Raw genomic sequence first — 18,806 nt, 5'->3', positions numbered from 1 at the left:
CATTCACGAAATACATCTTTGTTAAGAGTTTACAATGAGACTACCTCAAAGGGCCCTGTATGCATCTTCTTAGATTGTACAGAAAACTGCACCATTCTGTAATATTGAAATTAATGTCTCAAGGGTTCTCTCACTTACGCCTTTCCATTTTTGTTTTAAATATCAAATTAATTCATTTGTTAAAATTCAAACCTTATTGAAGCATTCAGAGTTGCAAATCAATGCCCCCTCCCCCACCCTTTTACTCTCCAATTTCATTCTCTATCCCAGACGAATAGCAGTTAATAGGGTCATCTCCCACCAGGTCATTTTTCTTTCTATACATTTATGAATGTAGATCATCTACAGTTTACAGTGTCTTCCAATCACAGTACCACCTCACCTAATACAAAGGAGAAGTGTTTGAAGGAGTACTATGCGCCTTTGGAGATTTGCATTGTGGTTCTCATCCTTTTTTCTGGCCTTCCACAATGTGTCTCATCTTGCCCTCTTATACTCTCCGTTCCTTCATTTTTAAAATGCATATTAAGTTTTTATCCCTTCAGGGATTTTCATTGTAGAGGAATCAAATTCCAGTTCCTTAGTGATACTACTATCCTCTATGGTGGCCTTTATTGGGCCATGAGTAGCTCCAGCAAGGTCTTCCGTTAGGTGAGTAGAATACACCACCAAGGGAGTTGGAGCACCCTCTCAAGGGACAGAGGCGGGGCTAATCGCGTGGTAGGAGGAGCCTTAGATCCAGTGTGAGCTGAGCTGCGGTGGGGGTGGGGAGGCTTTTTAAGCCGAGGGCGAGGGAGGGGGTTGGGTGGGGGGGCACAAGATTTCTACTGGCCTCAGACCCTGCACACTGTTGCAGGCCTCGCTGAGCCACTGCGGCTGAGGTGAGCGTAGTACCCCCTCCCTCTCCCCGAACCTGGGGGGGACGGGCCTTTTTAGACTCCTCGAGGTAGGGGGCAGTTCCCACGGGATCTAGCTCAGAGGCTCAGAGGTAGCGGCTTTGGAGAGCCTTTGGGAAAGGCTGCTAAAGGGGACAGGCAGGCGGCAGTAGCCACCTTCCTCGAACCCCTCCTCTTCTCCCCTCCCCCAGTCCTCAGCGGCCTCCAGCAGAGAGCTAGCTGCATCTTTGGGGACAGCAGGACAGCGGGGAAGCAGCGAACAGCGCGCGAGAGAGCGGCCAACAGTGGGGATGCGAGGTACCGCCATTGCCCCTGACCAAGTGGCCCCAGAGAGGGAGTAAAGGCCTAGCCTTCAGTTTTTTTCTCTTAAGGGTTGGAGGAAGGCGGCCTCAAGAGGAAAAGGAAGGTGAGGGGCGAGCAGGCAAGCTTCATGGTCACTACAAGGCGCGCGCACGTGCGCGTGCATGTGTCCTGATGTGTGTGTATGTGTGTGTGTGTTCTGATATGTATGGTGCTGCTGGACACACATGCATTTTGTTTCATTGCATTAATTTTTAAACTATATTTTATATATCTTAGTATATATCACGGAATTCAAATTTGTCCCATTTTTATAGCACTGCATTGTATGCTTTGACTACAGTTTATTTAACCGTTTCCTGATTGTTGTACACTAGCTTGTCTTCTTTGGGGCAGAGGGGGCTTTTGCAAGTAATGCAATAATGAATGGGCTTGTGTATGTTTTGAGCACATGTACAAAGGTATTCCTGTAGGAGAAATTCTTCGAGAAGTAATTGCAGAATCAAAGAGTGTATGCATTTCAAATTTTGATGGATTTATCTAGATTCCCTTCCTCAAAGGCCATAATTTACACTCTCCAATGTAGTACGATATTGCCTATTTTTCCATAGCTATGCCAACATGAATTACTAATCTTTATATCTTTTCAGTTATATAGTAAAAATCACATGTCGTTGCTTTCATTTGCATTTTACTGTTTACGACTATATTTGAGCATATTTTCATTTTTCTAATTACAAAAGTGGATGGTCAAATATGAAGTCTTGTATATAAACAATGAACATTTTGAAAATTTAATACTAAAAAGCCCCTGTCTAAATCCCAAGAAAAATAAAAAATATCTGGAAGTAAACTGTAAAACTTTCAGGAATACAATGGAAGAACATTTGCATAAATGGAGAAGGAATATGCTTCTGAATAGGAAGGCTCAATTTTGTAATAATATTCATTTTTCTATATTGATTCATGCAGTTGATGCAATTCCAATAAATATACTAAGTTTTTGGAACTTGACGATTCTAAAGTTTATGAAGGGGGGATGGCTAAGAATAACCGAGGTTTTTTTTAAAGATGGGGGTGCTTGTACTATAAAACTGTACTCTGAAGGAAGCATGTTTAAATTAGAATAGACAGAACAATGCATTAGAATGGAAAAGCCTACAAACGGGCCAGACTGGATCCTGAGATTTATTGGAGAAACATTGTTGGTTAGGCATGCAAAAACTGCCATATTAAAATCTTCAAGCACCTTTCTCTCCACCCCAAGCTTGAATTTGCTTTTGAGGGCAGACGCCTTTGTTTGGAGAAAGCCACTTTATTGGGTCTTTTTGGTTATTATAAGGTAAAGAAAGCCTCGATAGTTAAAACTGGTGCCTCTGGAGGTAGAACTAATGATACGCGCTTTTAGTGAGAAGATGGATTCAGGTTAGCCTGCAGTGCGGCGAAGGAAGAAGTGTGGATATTAGAGGTCTTTAAAATCTCCCCCATGTTTTGAACAAAAAACTGTTGTGTCATTGTTTTCATTTGTGTGTTTATTGTGATATGGAACATCTTTTATGCGTTAGTTAAGAATAGCACGTTATTCCTCGAGGCAGGTAACAATGGGAACCCATTTTTTTCGCTTTCAGAATGGAGTTTGGTTAATTGGTACAGCCCTGCTGGAAGCGTGAGAATAAACAGGTTGACTTTTTAAATTTTTCTCAAGCACTAGGCAGGCTCCAGACACCTAAATCGGGGGCGGAGGTAGTTTTCAAGACATGGCCGAGATTTGGCGCTGAGCTGTGTCATCGCGAGGTTTGGTAGCAAGCTCCGCAGTGAGTCGGAAACCTCGTGGTAAGCGAGATCCCTAAAGGACGAGAGCTTCCTCCCTTTCCCCGAAAAACTCCCAGTCATTTTCACGAAGCTCCGCCTTTCTCCATTTTAGGAGTGTGCATCTGGTCTCGCGAGATCTCGTGTTTCCTAAAGGCGAGGCGCGGGCGGTATCCTGCAGTGAATTACGAAGGTCTCGCCGAGGCTGAACGTAATATCGCGATAGTGCCCACAGCGCATGCGGGAGCCGGCGGCGGCATACTGGCTCCGCCCCGTAGTGCTCCGTGAGGTTGTGCGTCATTTGCTTTTCGCTTCGCGTGGGGTGAGAGCGGAGCCGTAGCGATTTCGGGTTTGGTGGAAGGAGAGGTTTGGGACGGGCTGGGCTCAGTTTTTCCTGGTCCGGTGGAGATTCCCCTGGGATCACGCGAAGGTGGCAGAGGTTGGCTGCTGAGTGCAGGAGCTGCGGAGGCGCGAGCAGCGTCTTCTGGTGCTGCCGTTCTTAGCCGGTGAGTTCTCGCGGGAGCAGGGTTACGTCCTCGTGGGATTCGCCGGCGGTGGCGGAGATACCTTGGGGCGTGGGGGGGCAGTGACTAGGGTCGGTCTGCCTGTTAAGATGGCGGCGGAGGCTGATTCCTGTCTTGCTAGTACATGGTATCAAGGGGTTAGCTATCCGCGTTTGTGACGCTTCTCAGGTCCCAGACGTTAAGGAGATGACGAATGGCGAAACGTCGTGTTGCTGGTAAATCCTTCCTGAGATGAAGATCATCCTGTTTCTTACCGGTTAAAGCGACACCATTTCCCCGGCTTCAGCCGCGTGTGGGCCTGCCTTTGCCCCACCAATCGCTCTACGCCTCCGTTTTCGTCGTCGCAGTGGGCGGGTTGGGAAGTGCGGGAGGGAGTCGATAGTTCATTGGGTAGTGGGCTGGGGATTAGATTAAAAGGTGGGAGAGGGGGACGCACCGAAGACTGATCTCATAATTTTTGCGCGCTTGCTTCTTCTCAGCCCTTGCAACGACCCATATGAAACCCCTAGTTTTTCTTGAGCAGAGGTGGGCTCAGCTTCCCCAGCTCCCGCGGCTTTTCAGCTAAGGTTTGAGAGGTCTATCTGTAGAGTCATTAGAGTACCTTCCCTTTCCCAAATTCTATCTCCCTGTCAAATCTCTCAGCTATGTAGATATCGGGATTCATTATTAAGGGGAGAAGTAAAAAAAAAAAAATCCCCATCATTCCTCCTCTCTAGTCCTAATTTAGAGCCTAGCCTGAATCATCTACCCTGTCCCATCTCCTTCCATGGTGCTTTTGGCGCAGATGTTAAAAGAGCTTATCTTGTTCCCTTCATTTACTCCATCTTTGTGGATGGAGCCGTAGTAACCTTCCATTTTCCTAGGTCTTCTTGGCATGTTTATCCCTGACGCGGGGACAGCGTACTGATTTCTTCAACTTTGAGTGCTTTGAGACCATTCTTGGGCAGAACAATAAACGGGTCAGTGGTCAGATAATTGCAGACTTAGTGGTCTCCTTCGTGCCCCCTCTAGATGAAACTTTCCAACCCCTTCCACGCTACAAACTCTGGGACCCGCCCCCTTTCCCGCCTATGTTTCTATAGTCTTTTGGTCTGTGTATATCTTTCTGTTGTTGTGTTACTGCTAACCACCATTTAAGTACTTCTCACTTCTTAGCCCTTATACTTCTGTCTTAACTGCTCTTCCTCCCACCCCCAGGAGCTGAATCTCCTAGCAAGGTGCCGGGCCCCCCCCCCCCCCCCGTACATTTTCCTTCCTCCTTCAGTTCTACCCCTTAAACTGTTATGCTCCTTTACATTTAAATTTACTGCCTTTCTCCTCAAAACACTTCCATTATAGACAATTCCCCATCACGTGTTTCCTTTGTAGATAACATGATTTGAATTACTTCTTTTATTTAGCACCAGTGTTGCACAGATTGAGGAGATGCCAACATTCCCAATTTATAGGAAGCAGCCTGGTGTAGAAAATAGTGTTTGCTTCCAGGTTCACCTTGAACTCATGACCTTGGGCAAATTACTTTTCAGATTATTTGTTTATATAATGAGGATAGTAATGCTTAACTCAAAGGATTGCTTCTCTAGGTTTAAAAAATTTGTAAACTGCCTGCCTCATAGAAAGTTTGGGTGCCTTTTTTATGTGAGAATATATTGGTAGATGTTTTTTGTGTCATTCTACCTTTATAGCCTGGTAAGGTTTTTGTAAAATTGTTATTTCTTCAGCTGTAAATTTTTATATGTTTAGGAATAATACCTATCTACTCCTCTCTACTTTGAATTTTTTTTCCTCATAAGCCACTTTGTATGATCAGTGGCTCATGTTTGAATATGTTCTCACTATTTGAAGCTTCTACTAGTGTAAGACCTTTGAGTGCGAAATCATTCTCTTGGAATGACCACCAGCTATGTTTCGGTCATGAGCCACACCCAGGTGTTCTACCTTTTGGAAGGGAGTGCCTCATCCCTTGCCTACTCATTTTTGCCACTCCTTGAAAGACAGTCTGTCCTGTCCTTCACCTTACAAAAGTCGTGAAATTTCATGCCATGCCAGTTGACAGTATTAAAGAGAACTTAGGTTTCAAGTGTTTATATTTCTTTCTCTTTACCTCATTTATTTCTCTTTACCTCTAATTATCATTTTTAGACAAACTTAAACTTTGTCTAAGATACCCTGGGTCAGTATGGGGGCATATTTGACAATCTTTTTATTTAAGTAGGATAATACCTATATGCAAGACATTAGGAAGGTTGATTAATTAAATATTAGCCTTTCCCCCTCAAAGGCAACCACAGCTGGCTCTTTGATAACTACCTTCTGTTGTGCTTTTGCCATTTTATATTTTCTGACATTTTATTTGGAAGTAGTTTTTCTTACTGTTAAATATTTTTACTAGATCAATACCAGAGTGTTTTTTTCCTAATTATGTTGGGTGATGGGGTTAAGGTAGGAATATAGTGGTCAGAAGTATACTAACATTGAGATTTTAGTGGGTAACATCTGATAATTAACTATATGTGGCTTTCAGTTTTGAGCTTCAGGATTTGAGTTGGAAGTGCTCTAGGAAAATGAATTTCTTCTTTCATTGAAAGACAGGTCACTTTGCTTTGAGATTCTTGTCTTGATTCCTTTTAACAATGGGTTAAGCAATAATCACCAATTAACTCTTGTCCTTCGACATTATACTAAATCTGGGAATGATGATCAAGGCATGACCTAAAAGGTTTAATTTATTCTAGGTAGATCTCTGAGAAGAGAGGAAGGAGTGGCAGTACCAAATAAAATCTTTGTCTAAGATTCAGTGACAAAGTTCAACCTGAATTTCCAGGATGTTTATCGTTTGTCTCCCAGTATGGCCAAAAAGCACTTATGAAGGTGAAAAATAATTTTAATGTGTACAGCTTTTTCTTTTCACAAAATGTTTTCCTTAGTGTTAGTTTGTTAAACATGCTATCATTTTGTTTGACTTGAAAACAGTTTTCAGGAGTATTGTCTAAGTGTCATTAGAAACACTATACAATTCTTTTTTCTGAGTTCTTTAGTTCTGTTCAAAGCAGGTTCTAAAAATGCAAGTTGGCATTTAAAGGCTATTGCTTCAAAAACAACTATGTCTATTGATATAATGGTTAACTACCCAATTCTAATGAATAATATACTTCTTTTCCCCAATCTTTTTATTTTGTAGGTCCTCCAGTAGCCTGACCTGAGTGTCTTTATTAGTTCTTCAGAGGAACAAACCAGTAGACCAGAACTTGGTCAGAAAGTTTCAGGAGGCTGTTGGAGCAGTGTTGGGATTTCCCACCAGGATGACTATGATTTGCTGTGATTTTAGGTTAGTTTTTTAGATCTTTGTGGTTGGTATTTGTATTTTACATCTTGAAATGGAGATGGGGCTGTAATTTACATTTTTTCTTATGCTACTTTGGTTCCATTGTATGGGTCAGGTTTGGTCTTTTTTATTTTAAAAAAACATTTTAGTGGATGGAGCTCATTAGTAAATTAAAGGGAATTGTTTTAAATGCATACTGTCAGTACATGATTTTTAAGTTAAGTCACAAAATTTGAAATATACCAAACTGAGTAGTATGTTGTCTACTCCCCCAGGTACTTTTAACATTTATCAACTTTAGCCTTTCTAGTTCTACCCTATGCATCCCCCTTCCCATAGAATTATTTTGAAATAAACCTCTCTTGACATATTATTTTTATCTATACAAAAATTGTATAGATAGCTGAGAGAGTTCTTGACAGTATAACCCATTTTTAGTTGAAGAAATTGAAACTTTAAAAATAGAAAATGGGCTCATTTTTAAATTTCTTTGATACTTTTATTTACAGTTTGTTTGACACGTGATCCAGAGAAAAGTCTATTTATGAAGTAGTTTATGTAGACTTTAGATTGTTTTATTTTTCAGGTTATATTTCTCTTGTTTTTTTTTCTCCAATTTATTTGTTAAATTCTTTTTGCATTTCCTCCCATTTGAAAATTACAGTCTATAGTTCTTGTTAAAGACCCTAGATAACCTATTATAATGAAACAATGATGGTAGTAATCTCTTATGTTCTAGTTGGAGTTTATACTGCTGGCTTAGTCAGTATACGAAAATGGCTAGTCATGGGTTCCCTTTTCTGTGGCAGTCTGATTCGATGATACCCGATTTTAGTCCCACTTAATGATAGGCCTTCTGGAAGAAAAAGGTTTTTTTCATGTGTATTTGCAATATTCTTAGGTAGTTTGGTTGTTTTTATGCTCTGCTATCTTAGATTCTACCGGTTGATGGATTATTTTGCTTGTGCAGTGTTAGCCATTCTGGGTTTGTACTGTGGTTAAAACCAGAAAATGAGAGTTGAACACATAGCCTCCAGCCTCCAGCCTCCAGCCTCCAGCCAGCCTTTAGCTCATATACAACTGTTGACAGAGCAAGGGTTTTTGTGCCTATCTTTAAAATAGTAAGAACTGCAAGTTAAAGGAACAGAAAGTGGAAAAGTCATGAATGAAAATTTTTAAATTATTTAGATAAATATGATTATGAACCACTGGTCAGGTGTTCAGGTGTTAAAGGTCTGTGTTCATTACTGGAGAAATAAGTCCTTATTTGAAAGTTGATTAAATATTAAAGGATTTTTTGGGGATTCCAGCAAGTTGATGCTTTCAACAGAAAAAAAAAAAAAAACTTGAGCATGTTACATAATGATTAAATATTAACACTTTAGTTTCTGTCGTTTAAACAAAACTACTTAGACCCAAACCCCTATTTTATGAAACTAGGATGACTGGTACAAAATTGTGCACAGTAGACATTCCAATATTTGAATCACCCCCTTCTTAACACTGGAAGTTGACAATGGAAACAGTGTTGGCTTTTTAATTCTCCTTTTGTTGTGTGTTTTTAACCACCAGTTCAAAGTATCATTGAAATGCCAAACTTGGTTGCTTTGAAAATATTTGCTCTTCACATTCCATATTGCCTCTCATGGAATAAGATTTAAGTTTTTAAGTCTGTTGTATAGCTGTGACCATGTTGGATTTCTTTGGCATCTCATAGGCAGACCCAAGGCAGACAGTTCACAAGTGCTTGTGCTCTTAGGATTTTCTTGTATTCTTTTTTTGACACCTTTCTTCAATGACTGGTTACCAAATGTTTATATATGTTAATATTAGGAATAATTCAGCTCTTAAGATTCTCTGGAAGCTTCTTAGTTGATGTGTCATAGAGGTTGAGTTGGTAAAACTTGATGTACTTGTTGACCATCTTGGTTTTCTGGTTATAGAAATACTTTTAATGAAGGTGTGAAGCTCCCGAATAAAACAAGTTTGAGGTGTTAACCTAATAGTTTTGAACTTTGAGTTTCTTAAAAAGTAGTTCAACAGTTGTCTTTTAAAAATCATAATAGTGACATGGAAAGTGATTTTACAGAATGTTGGATTTTCTTTTGCTATTATGAAGTACTATAAAATGCAAGTTGTATTATAGATATGATTCAGCTGATTTAACTAGATATATTTTTTTTTCACCTTAAACTTTGTTCATATAATCTTAAGTGTTGAAAGAAAGCAGTTTTACCTTTTTAATAATGGTGGAGAGATGGCTCAGTGGCTAAAAGCACTAACTGCTCTTCCAGAAATCCTGAGTTCAATTCCCAACAACCACATGGTGGCTCACAACCATCTGTAATAGGATCTGATGCCCTCTTCTGGTGTGTCTGAAAACAGCTATAATGTACTCAAATACATAAAATAAATAAATCTTAAAAAAATAGTGGTAAATAAAAGGAATAAAAAGTAAAAAGTAGATGGAGGACTTAATTTTTTGTGTGATTTAAAATTAAAAAATTTAGGGCCTAGAGAGATGACTTACCAGTTAAGAGTACTTGTTGCTCTTTCAGAAGACACAGGTTTGGTTTCTAGCACCCACATGGTAGCACACAACCATATGAAATTGCAGCTCCAGGGGATCTAATACCTTCTTCTGACCTTAGTGCACCAGGCACATGTAGTGCACATACACATGCATGAAGTCAAATGCTCATGCAAATAAAATAAATAATTAAAAAATTTAGAAGGATGCTAAGTGCAGATGGAGTACTATGAATCACTTTTTATCACAACTGAGGTTTTAAGTGCTTATAATTAGATATATTGTATTTGGTAGGTGCCTATGTTTTGGAACAGTTTTTAGAGATAGTTTTTATGGTTGTTATTTGCTAAGTTTATTTGCCCTTTTTTTTTTAAACTGAGATATATACTAGTCTTTGCTAGTGTTTTTCCTTAATACTTCCTTTTCCCTCACCCCAAGCTGGTTTTATATGTTTGAGCACAGGTGATTCTCTTGTTTTAGCTGAAACTACAGGTATGTGCCACTGCTGGAAGCTCTCTTTTCACTGTTACAGCATTCTGAGAATTCTTACTGATGGAAAGACTTCTGTACAGTGATAAAGAGTATTCCCTCAGTTCAAGTTCTGATCTGGTTTCTTACCTGCTGTGTCATCTTGTACAAATTAACCGCTTTACTCTATAGTGAAGTTGTTTCTTTATAATGGTTGTTGCCTATCATCATACAGGATTTTGGATAAGTTGAACTGAGTTAAAGCATGAATCATAAACAGTGGCTTTAAAACTTTAGGGAACATCAGATCACCTAGAAGGTTTATTAAAACAGATTGCTATATCCCCAATTTTTGATTCCATAATTTGAGGGGGAATAGATTTTGGATTTGTGGGTTTCCAGATGATAGTGGTAATATCATATAATTGTAGTTGGTGCAGAATTTTATCTATTACTGTTTCTAGACTGATTTCTCAGAGAGAATGAAACACTACTCTTTAGAGATGACCCTAAAGTAAATACATTCTTTGAGAATTTCACATGTGTATACAGTGCAATTTGGTCATTAACCACCTAGTTCCTGTCCCAGCTTCATGTTTCCACTCTTTAAAAGAGTGATTATTGTTGTTCTTATGTACATAATGTGGAGCATGTGTAACTTACCAATGTCCACAATAGCCTTTGGCTGCCAGTAGCTCCTCAGCTAGGGTGTAGGCCTTGATGTCCTTCCTCATCCACGTTAGAATTTTGATTAGCTTGATCCTGTACAGACAAGTAATCACAGCTACTATGAATTTGAGTGCAATGGTCATGTCATATCCAGAAGACATTATTTTATGGCATTCCTCCCTGTCCTCTCGCTTAATGTTCTTTCTGCCTCTTCCTAAATATTTCCTGAGCCTTGCAGGTAGAGTTGTATAGGCATAAATTTTTCTCAGCCTACTATAATAAGAGTTTAACTTCTTTCTTACTTTCTCTTCTATTACATTCAGTGTATCTGGGTTTATGTTGAGGTCCTTGATCCACTTGTACAAGGTGACAAATAAGGGTTTGTTTTCATTCTTCTACATATCGACAGCCAGTTAGACCAGCACCATTTGTTGAAAATGCTTTTTTTTTTTTCCATTGTATGTGTTTGGCTTCTTTGTTAAAGATCAAGTGCGCGTTAAGTGTATGGTTTTATTTCTGTCTCTGTACCAATACCGTGTAGTTTTTATCACTATTGCTCTGTAGTTTGAGGTCAGGGATGGTGATTTCCCCCAGCCATTCTTTTGTTGTTAAGTATTGTTATTCTGGTTTTTTTTTTTTTGCTTTCCAGATGAATTTGAGAATTACTCTTTCCGTGTCTTTGAAGAATTGTGTTGGGATTTTGATAGGGATTGCATTGAATCTATAGATTGCCTTTGGTAGGATGGCCATTTTTACTATGCAATTCTGCCAATCCATGAGCATGGGAGATCTCTCCATTTTCTGAGGTCTTTTTCCATTTCTTTCTTGAGAGACTTGAAGTTACTGTCGTACAGATCTTTCACTTGTTTAGAGTTACCCCAAGATATTTGAACTCATTGGCACGGGGGAAATTTTCTAAACAGAACTCCAATGGTGCATGCTCTAAGATCAAGAATTGATAAGTGGAATCTCATGAAACTGGAAAGCTTCTGTAAGGCAAAAGACATAGCCAATAAGACAACTTGGCAACCTACAGATTGGGGAAAAAAAAATCTTCACTAACCCCACATCCGATAGAGGGCTAATATCCAAAATATATAAAGAACTCAAGAAGGTAATCACCAAAAAAACAAACAACCCAATTTAAAAAAATGGGGTATACAACTGAACCGAGATTTCACAACAGAGGAATCTTGAATGGCTGAGAAACACCTAAAGAAATATTCAAAGTCCTTAATGGTCAGAGAAATGCAAATCAAAACGACCCTGAGATTTTCACTAATCAGAATGGCTAAGATGGCCTCAGGTGACACCAACACATGTTGGTGAGGATGTGGAGAAAGGAGAACACTTCTCCACTGCTGACAGGAGTGGAAACTGGTACAACCACTCTGGAAATTAATCTAGAGGTTCCTCAGAAAATTGGAAATCTACCTGAAGACCCAGCAATACCACTCTTGGGCATATACCCAAAAGATGCCCCATCATGTCACAGGGGCATGTATTCCACTATGTTCATAGCGGCCTTATTTGTGATAGCCAGAAGCTAGAAACAGCCCAGATGTCCCAGGACAGAAGAATGGATACAGAAAATGTGGTTCATCTACACAATGGAATACTACTCAGCTATTAAGAATGAGGACATCCTGAGTTTTGCAGACAAATGGATGGATCTAGAAAATATCATCCTGAGTGAGGTAACTCAGACCCAAAAGGATGTGTATGAACTGCAGGGATGGAAATGGAGAGGAGCCTGAAGAAAAAAACGGTTCAGTGACAGGCCCAAAGTGGGGTCCAGCTCAAGGGGTGGTCCCAAGGCCTGACACTTACGAGGTTATGGAGCGCTCACAAAAAGGACCTTTCATGACTGCCTTTCAAAAAACCCAACAAGCAGCTGAAAGTGTCAGATACAGATATTTGCACCCAACCAATGAACAGAAGCTGCTGACTCCTGCGGTTGAATTAGGGGAAAGCTGAAAGAAACTGAGGAAGGAGGGTGACCCTGTAGGAGGACCAGCAGTCTCAACTAACCTAGACCCCTGAGATTTCTCAAACACTAGACTACCAACTAGGTAGCATACACCAGCTGATATGAGGCCCCTAACACATATACAGCAGAGGACTGCCATTGCTGGGTCTGGGTTTAGTCAGTGAAGATGCACCTAACCCTCAAGAGACTGGAGGCCCCAGGGAATTTAGAGGTCTGGTGGGTTGGGAGATGGGGGACATCCTTGTGGAGACAGGTGCACGGGGAAGGAGGTATGGAATGTGGTAAAATTAATTTAAAAAAAATAACAAAAAGTTCAACCCCTCTTTGGCCCACCACCCACTGTAGGTAGTGGAAGAGAAAAGTTATTAGGGCATGGGGCAAGTAGACTTGTTCAGAAATATTCTTTGGGGGTGAGTCCAATCTTCATTGTCAGGATGCCAGCAGTTCAGTCCAGTTCAAACACCAAACACAAAGCAGCAACTGCAGTCCAGTTCACTTGGCTGTCTCCATACATGAATCAGCAAGGGCAGTTCAATCCAGAAGAAAGCCCAAAACTTGGCAACAGGAAGGTCGCTCCAGAAGCAAGCCGCAGGAACCTGAGAAGTTCTTTGGAGAACTTCTGTTTGTGATGTCACTGCAAGTGGAGTTAAGCAATGCAATGTAAAGCGGAGCAAAGCAAACCAATGCTTGAGCTCCTACTGTCTGTGGGCTCATATTTATATTCCTTCTGAACATCATGTGTCCTTTTATACATTCACTATAGCAGTACATCCTTTCACCTGTGTTCCCCTGCAAAACGTGATTCAACATAACCGACTTTCCAAAGAAACCAGACGTTTCCACTTCAGGGTTAATATAGATTTCCCATTTTAGTCACTTAGTCTGCAAAAAGAAGTTTCTCTAAGATTGAGAGCAGTTAGTATTTCTTGCACGTTGACAACTGGGTCCAGAGGTATGATAAATTCAGGTCCATTCCCTTTGGCAAAGATAGGAGGGTATATGTCCATTTATAACATTGTGTTTTGATGATGTGAATCTTTTTTTTAATTCATTAAATCATTGAGGACAGTGAAATGATGTTTCAATACAAACATTTTGTTTTCTCCTAATTTATTTCCCCTCACTTTTTATTTTGGTTACTCAAGTACATAGTTGATGTAGAAAGGGCAGAATGAACACTCAGTTTTTGTACCCTAAAAAAATGGTGTGTGCATGCATTTTGTGTGTAAGTCATAGACTAGCTTAAGGTGTCATTGCTTTGCTGTCCACCCACATTTACTTCTTATTATTGGTTTTGAGATAGTATCTTCTCTGCCTTCTCATGCTGAGATTATAAGCACACAACACCCAGTTGGTTTTGTTTTGTTTTAAATGTGAGTTCTGAAACTTGGGTCCTTGTGCTTGCAAGTAAGCATATTACTGACTGAGAGTCTTCTTAGTTCCTTTTCTTTTTAGGTCTGGCTTGGAACTCACTATGTAGCCCAGTCTGGCTTTAAGCTCACAGTTTTATCCTACTTTTGTCTTCTGAGTGCTGGGATTACAGGTATGGTCCACACTCACCTTTTTTCTATCTTTTAAAGCATAACTTTATTTTTTAAAACAGTGCCTAATCTCTTTAGTGTATGCAATGTACATGTGCCTGTGGAGGCCAGAATAGGGTATCAGATCCTTTGGAGCTATAGTTACAAGCCATTGTGGTTCTTGTAACCAAACTCCAGTTCTTTGAGAGCAGGTTGCTCTCTTAATTATTGAGCTGTCTCTAGCCTCTAAACACAGCCTTTGATATGTTTTGGTTCCTTGCTAGCTTCAGAAGGTTATGTAAATGTATAACTAGGTACTTATGGATATAAACATTCTGAAGCTAATGTTTTGGATTTCAAAGTGTCCATTCTTCTAGCTAGGAAGATTATATAATAAAAAGTTGGTTCTTGTTTTGTTTTGTATAAACCCTAGTAGTCTTTTGTAGTTTCCTTGTTATTAGTATGTCAGGATGTTTCAGGCTTATTGTAGATTTCTGCCCTAGAGCTGGAATCAGCTAATGTGATAAGGCAAAAAGGTTGAAGATTTTTTTCTCTTTGCCATGCTATGAGCTGTGTACTCAGTCTCCATTTTCTCTTTCCCCTTTACCTTCCCAGGTTGCTTCATTATTTATTGTTGCTACATTTTTTTCCTTTAATAAAAATTTTTTTATTAGTATTAAGTGGAACTGTTTGTAAACTCTTGATAAAAGTAGAAGGCATAGAATGCAGGCAGTTCTAGAGTTGGGACTTTCTGTATTACAGTTTGGCTAAGTTAATCTCTTGTTTCATCTTTGGAAATACCTTCTTCATCTGGTTGTTGGAATCTGTTTTGTGGTGTTAATATACTTCATTGGTTGCCATGATCTCCCCCTTTTACTGTTAATTGTCTTTCTATTCAAGGTTCTGATTAATCTGTGATTAGTCCTTGCAACAGTTACCAGTTTCACTGGCATTTAGGAAAGAGTTATTCAATATTAACTCCTTTAAAACCATTTATTTTATGTAGTATCTAAAGTATATATGGTTCTGTAAGTGGAAACTGTTCTTTGTTTTGTTTTCTTGACTATTTGGTGCTGGCTGGCCTTGAGTATGTGATTCTCCTGCCTCATCCTTCAGAATGCTAGGATTCCAGGTGTGCATTAGCACACCTAGCTCTGTTCATTTTTAAAGTAATGTAAGGTTTTCATTTTCATTCTTGTATCTTGCCTCTCTTAGTTGAATAAGCATAGGTTTCCTAATTCTTGTGTGCTTCCTCAGTCTTTAAGACTGCTATGTTGAGAAATCCCACAGTTGTCTTCTATGAGTACAAAGTAATAATAAGTGTTTGGGGCAAGGTAAGAGTTCACAGTGACACATGTAATTGCTATTACCTTGCTAGTTTACAGTTTTTGCTAGTTTACAGATAAACCTGTATCTGGTCTGAGGCCTGTGTCCTGTTTTTTTTTTTTTAACTGCCTGCTTCCTACTTTTCCCCTTTTCTGTTTGTCCTAAAATGCATATACATATAGAGACTCTTATATCCAGTTATTTGTAATCAAGTATATAAAGAAACAGTATACAAATTTATATTACTTATAAAATGGTTATCAAAATCCTACAGATATGTGTTTGTATATATACAAGTATATATAAAACTTAAAATGTGCTTTTTAGGTTGCATTGAACCCTTTAAGTATCATATATAATAAAATGATTATTAATCATAGTATTTTAAGATATTGCAATTATAGAATACTCTGTAAAGATGAGGCATTGTAGTTTATGTAAAATAAATAGGTAATAGCTCTGTTACTTAGGGCAAATTGAGTTAGTTTATTCACCCTTTAAATGAGGGCAATAGTATTTATGCAACACATTTTTTTCTGAGGACATACTCATTGGTGTCACATAGTGGAGATACAAAAGATGGTTCAACAGGTTAAAGGTAACTGCTACCAAGTTTGAGTTCTATCTTAGGGATCCACAGGGTGGAAGGAGAGAAGCAACTCTCTGGCAGTTGTTCTCTGACATTCATATGTGCACTGTGGTATACTCACTCACACTCCTATGTAGACCATAATAAAAAAATGTAGTTTTCAAAGATAAGCAATAGGAATGGAGAACTTGACAGGAGATTTATAAATCACACTGAAACGCTAGTATGACCAGTACGAGGAATGAGCAAAATATTATAGCAGTTTATAGGGAAGGTGGAGGGAAGGACTGAGGAGAGTGGGGAGGGAAATCTGCAGTCAAATGTAATATATGAGAGTAGAAAACAATGAATTAAATAAAAAATAATCCCATTACTCTGAAAAAAGTAAAAGACTAGCTTCGTGGGCAGTACAGATCTCTACCTTTATAAGACAAATTATAGTCATGTGCTGTCTAACAGTATAGTAGTTTGTTTGTGGTTTTTTTTGAGAAGATACCTTATGTAGCCCAGAAACTCCTTGTATAGTTGTCAGGAATATTTATTCTGTAGTAGAAGGTGACATTAAGATTTCTGCAATTTCAGGTATGTGCTACCAAACCTGGTGTTGAAACGTTGTGCAAGACTAGTTTATTTTTGCTGGTGGTAGAGATCAGTAATTACAGATCCAGAATATTACAGATACTGATGGTGAAAGATTATATTAATGAGTAGCAGTCTTCGTAGACATTTACTTTAGGATGTTTCCACAATAATGAAGTTCCCCCTAATAGTGCATTCATTATATTTCTGTCAAGTGATTCGTGGCTGCATTAGCAGCTTTTAAATAGTAGAATCTTCTCCATATTCTACCAGAAAAGTTGGACTAGATAACTTATTATACATATCAGGCTCATTTTATGGACCTAGATTTAAGGGTAACAACTTGGCTATATAAGTAGTGTATAGTATAGTGGTGGAGTTAGGCACCAAGCACAAGTTAAACAGCCCGGTACTGAGCCACTGTGCTGTAGGTTTCCTTTAAGCAACTTGATTTTATTTCTAAATGTGTTACCAGATGTCATTTATGAAAGTGCAGAAATTTCCTAACTGGGGGAAATTTTGACAAAAGAAACAGGTAAAAGGCAGGACTCCAAAGAAAGCCCCCCCCACCTATACATACACCTTTGACCTATATTCTAGTATGAGTCCAATTTGTAGCCTTTTAAAAACATTTCTATTTGAGAATTTCGTACAATGTAATTTGAACCTTTTCTCTGTTATCCTCTTATGGGCTAGCCCAGTTTGCCTATTTTTAAGGGTGTTTTTGTTGTTGGTTTGGTTTTAGGAGGAATTTTTGTTTTGACAGTCTCATTTTAGCCAAGGCTGATCTGGCATTATGTAGCTGAGGCTCACATCTGTGCCAATCCTGCTGCCTTAAAGTCCCTAATGTTTGAATTTCAAGTGAGAGCCATCATAGTTAACTCTTGTCTCTGTTTTCACACGTACATGTGGATGCTATATGTAAATAAGCGGGAATGAATTTTGACCCATAAAAACTTAATGTTTTCTCAACTGGGAATGTAGCTCATTAGCAGAGCACTTCTTTTTGCCACAAGCCCTGGGTTTGATCTGAGCACTGAAAAAGAAAATGATGTTTTCAAAACCCATTTTTCCAACTGTTTTAAATTGTGAAGTGATGCATTTGTTATTTAGAAAAAAATGCATATATCAGATGAATTTGTTTTTACAGCATTTTTGACCATTTGCATTTCTTTTGTTCATTTGACCATTTGGGTAGTAGTCTCTGTCAGATAAATAGCAGGCAAAGAGTTTCTTCCATTATTTTGGTATTTGTTTATTCTAAGTTCTCTTTACTGTGTAGAAACTTTAAATTCATGTGATTCCCATTTGCCAAATCTTACTAGACCCAGAGTTTTGGTTGACTATTAATGTATATGATCATACTTAGATGTTGATTCATAGTTGACCCTGAATCAGAGGGTAGTATCAACAGAACATTTTGGTTTTGCATTTCTGTGTATGTAAGTAAATACATGCATTTTAAATGTGTGTGTGTTTTGTCTGGAAGTATATTTGTGACTTGTTTGTGCCTGGTGACTGTGGAGACCAGAAAAGACACTGGATTATCTCTCTCTACATGGAGCTCTCATGTAGATGCTGAGAATCGAATTTTGGTTTAGAAGAGAAGCTAGTGTTCCTTACCACTGAATTATCTTTGCAATCCCAGTGTGTTTATTTTTTAAAGTTTTATTTTGGTGGTGGGATATCCTTTAGGGTATAGTACTTGCCTAGCAAGTGCGAGTCCCTGAATTCTACCATCATTATTTGCTCCTTATCCCTTCCCCAAAAGGACTTGGTACAGTTTTGATCTACAATGCAAACTTGTAAAGTTGGGATGGTTTTCATCATTACTTTTCAGTAAAAGAGTTTGTAGTCATTAATGATAACTGCTATAATTTCTCTGAAACTGTATAATTGAATCTTCATTTCAGCATATTCCTTCCAAGTTTGTTTGAACCACCTCGAAATAGTTGAGGTCCAGTTAAAAATCTTTGATTAAGTCATATAAGCTATATATTATTTACAAGGCTACTTAACTTTTGGAGAAATGATAGAGACTTAATTTGAGAATAAGACCAGGGCTTCTCAATCTGTTTTTTATTAAAGTAGATTTTAACTTAGTTATAATACCAGCACTTAACTCTGCCACTTTGGAGGTTAATAGATACTTAAGTTAAAGTTATCCTTTATATGCAATTTATAAAAAAGGTTGAAAAGTACCATGTCTCCCTCCCTCCCTCCCTCCCTCCCTCCTTTCCCTCCCTCCCTCCCTCCCTCCCTCCCTCCCTCCCTCCTTTCT

General features: G+C 38.8%; 1 protein-coding gene and 1 long non-coding RNA gene across 10 annotated transcripts in view; both read left to right on the top strand.

Moving 5' to 3' along the window:
• Window positions 1-816: 816 nt before the first annotated feature.
• LOC114625364 lies at window positions 817-2,956 on the top strand. Its single transcript, XR_003712067.1, has 3 exons — window positions 817-881; window positions 1,088-1,193; window positions 2,902-2,956. It is a non-coding gene; the product is annotated as an uncharacterized LOC114625364 (long non-coding RNA).
• Window positions 2,957-3,496: 540 nt separating this feature from the next.
• Huwe1 (HECT, UBA and WWE domain containing E3 ubiquitin protein ligase 1) overlaps window positions 3,497-18,806 on the top strand; it is a 127,558-nt gene continuing 112,248 nt past the window's right edge. For 8 of the 9 annotated variants that reach the window (XM_028772633.1, XM_028772632.1, XM_028772636.1 and 5 more), the window contains exon 1: window positions 6,711-6,857. The gene's annotated coding sequence lies outside the window, so the exon portion shown is untranslated. Of the gene's footprint in view, window positions 3,512-6,710; window positions 6,858-18,806 lie in introns of those variants that run through there. The other variant, XM_028772629.1, reaches the window with a different exon arrangement.

The sequence above is a fragment of the Grammomys surdaster genome, unplaced genomic scaffold (assembly GCF_004785775.1).
Source record: "Grammomys surdaster isolate TR1022 unplaced genomic scaffold, NIH_TR_1.0 216, whole genome shotgun sequence".
NCBI classification, from domain to species: Eukaryota; Metazoa; Chordata; class Mammalia; order Rodentia; family Muridae; genus Grammomys; species Grammomys surdaster.
This window is presented reverse-complemented; position numbering and strand designations above follow the sequence as displayed.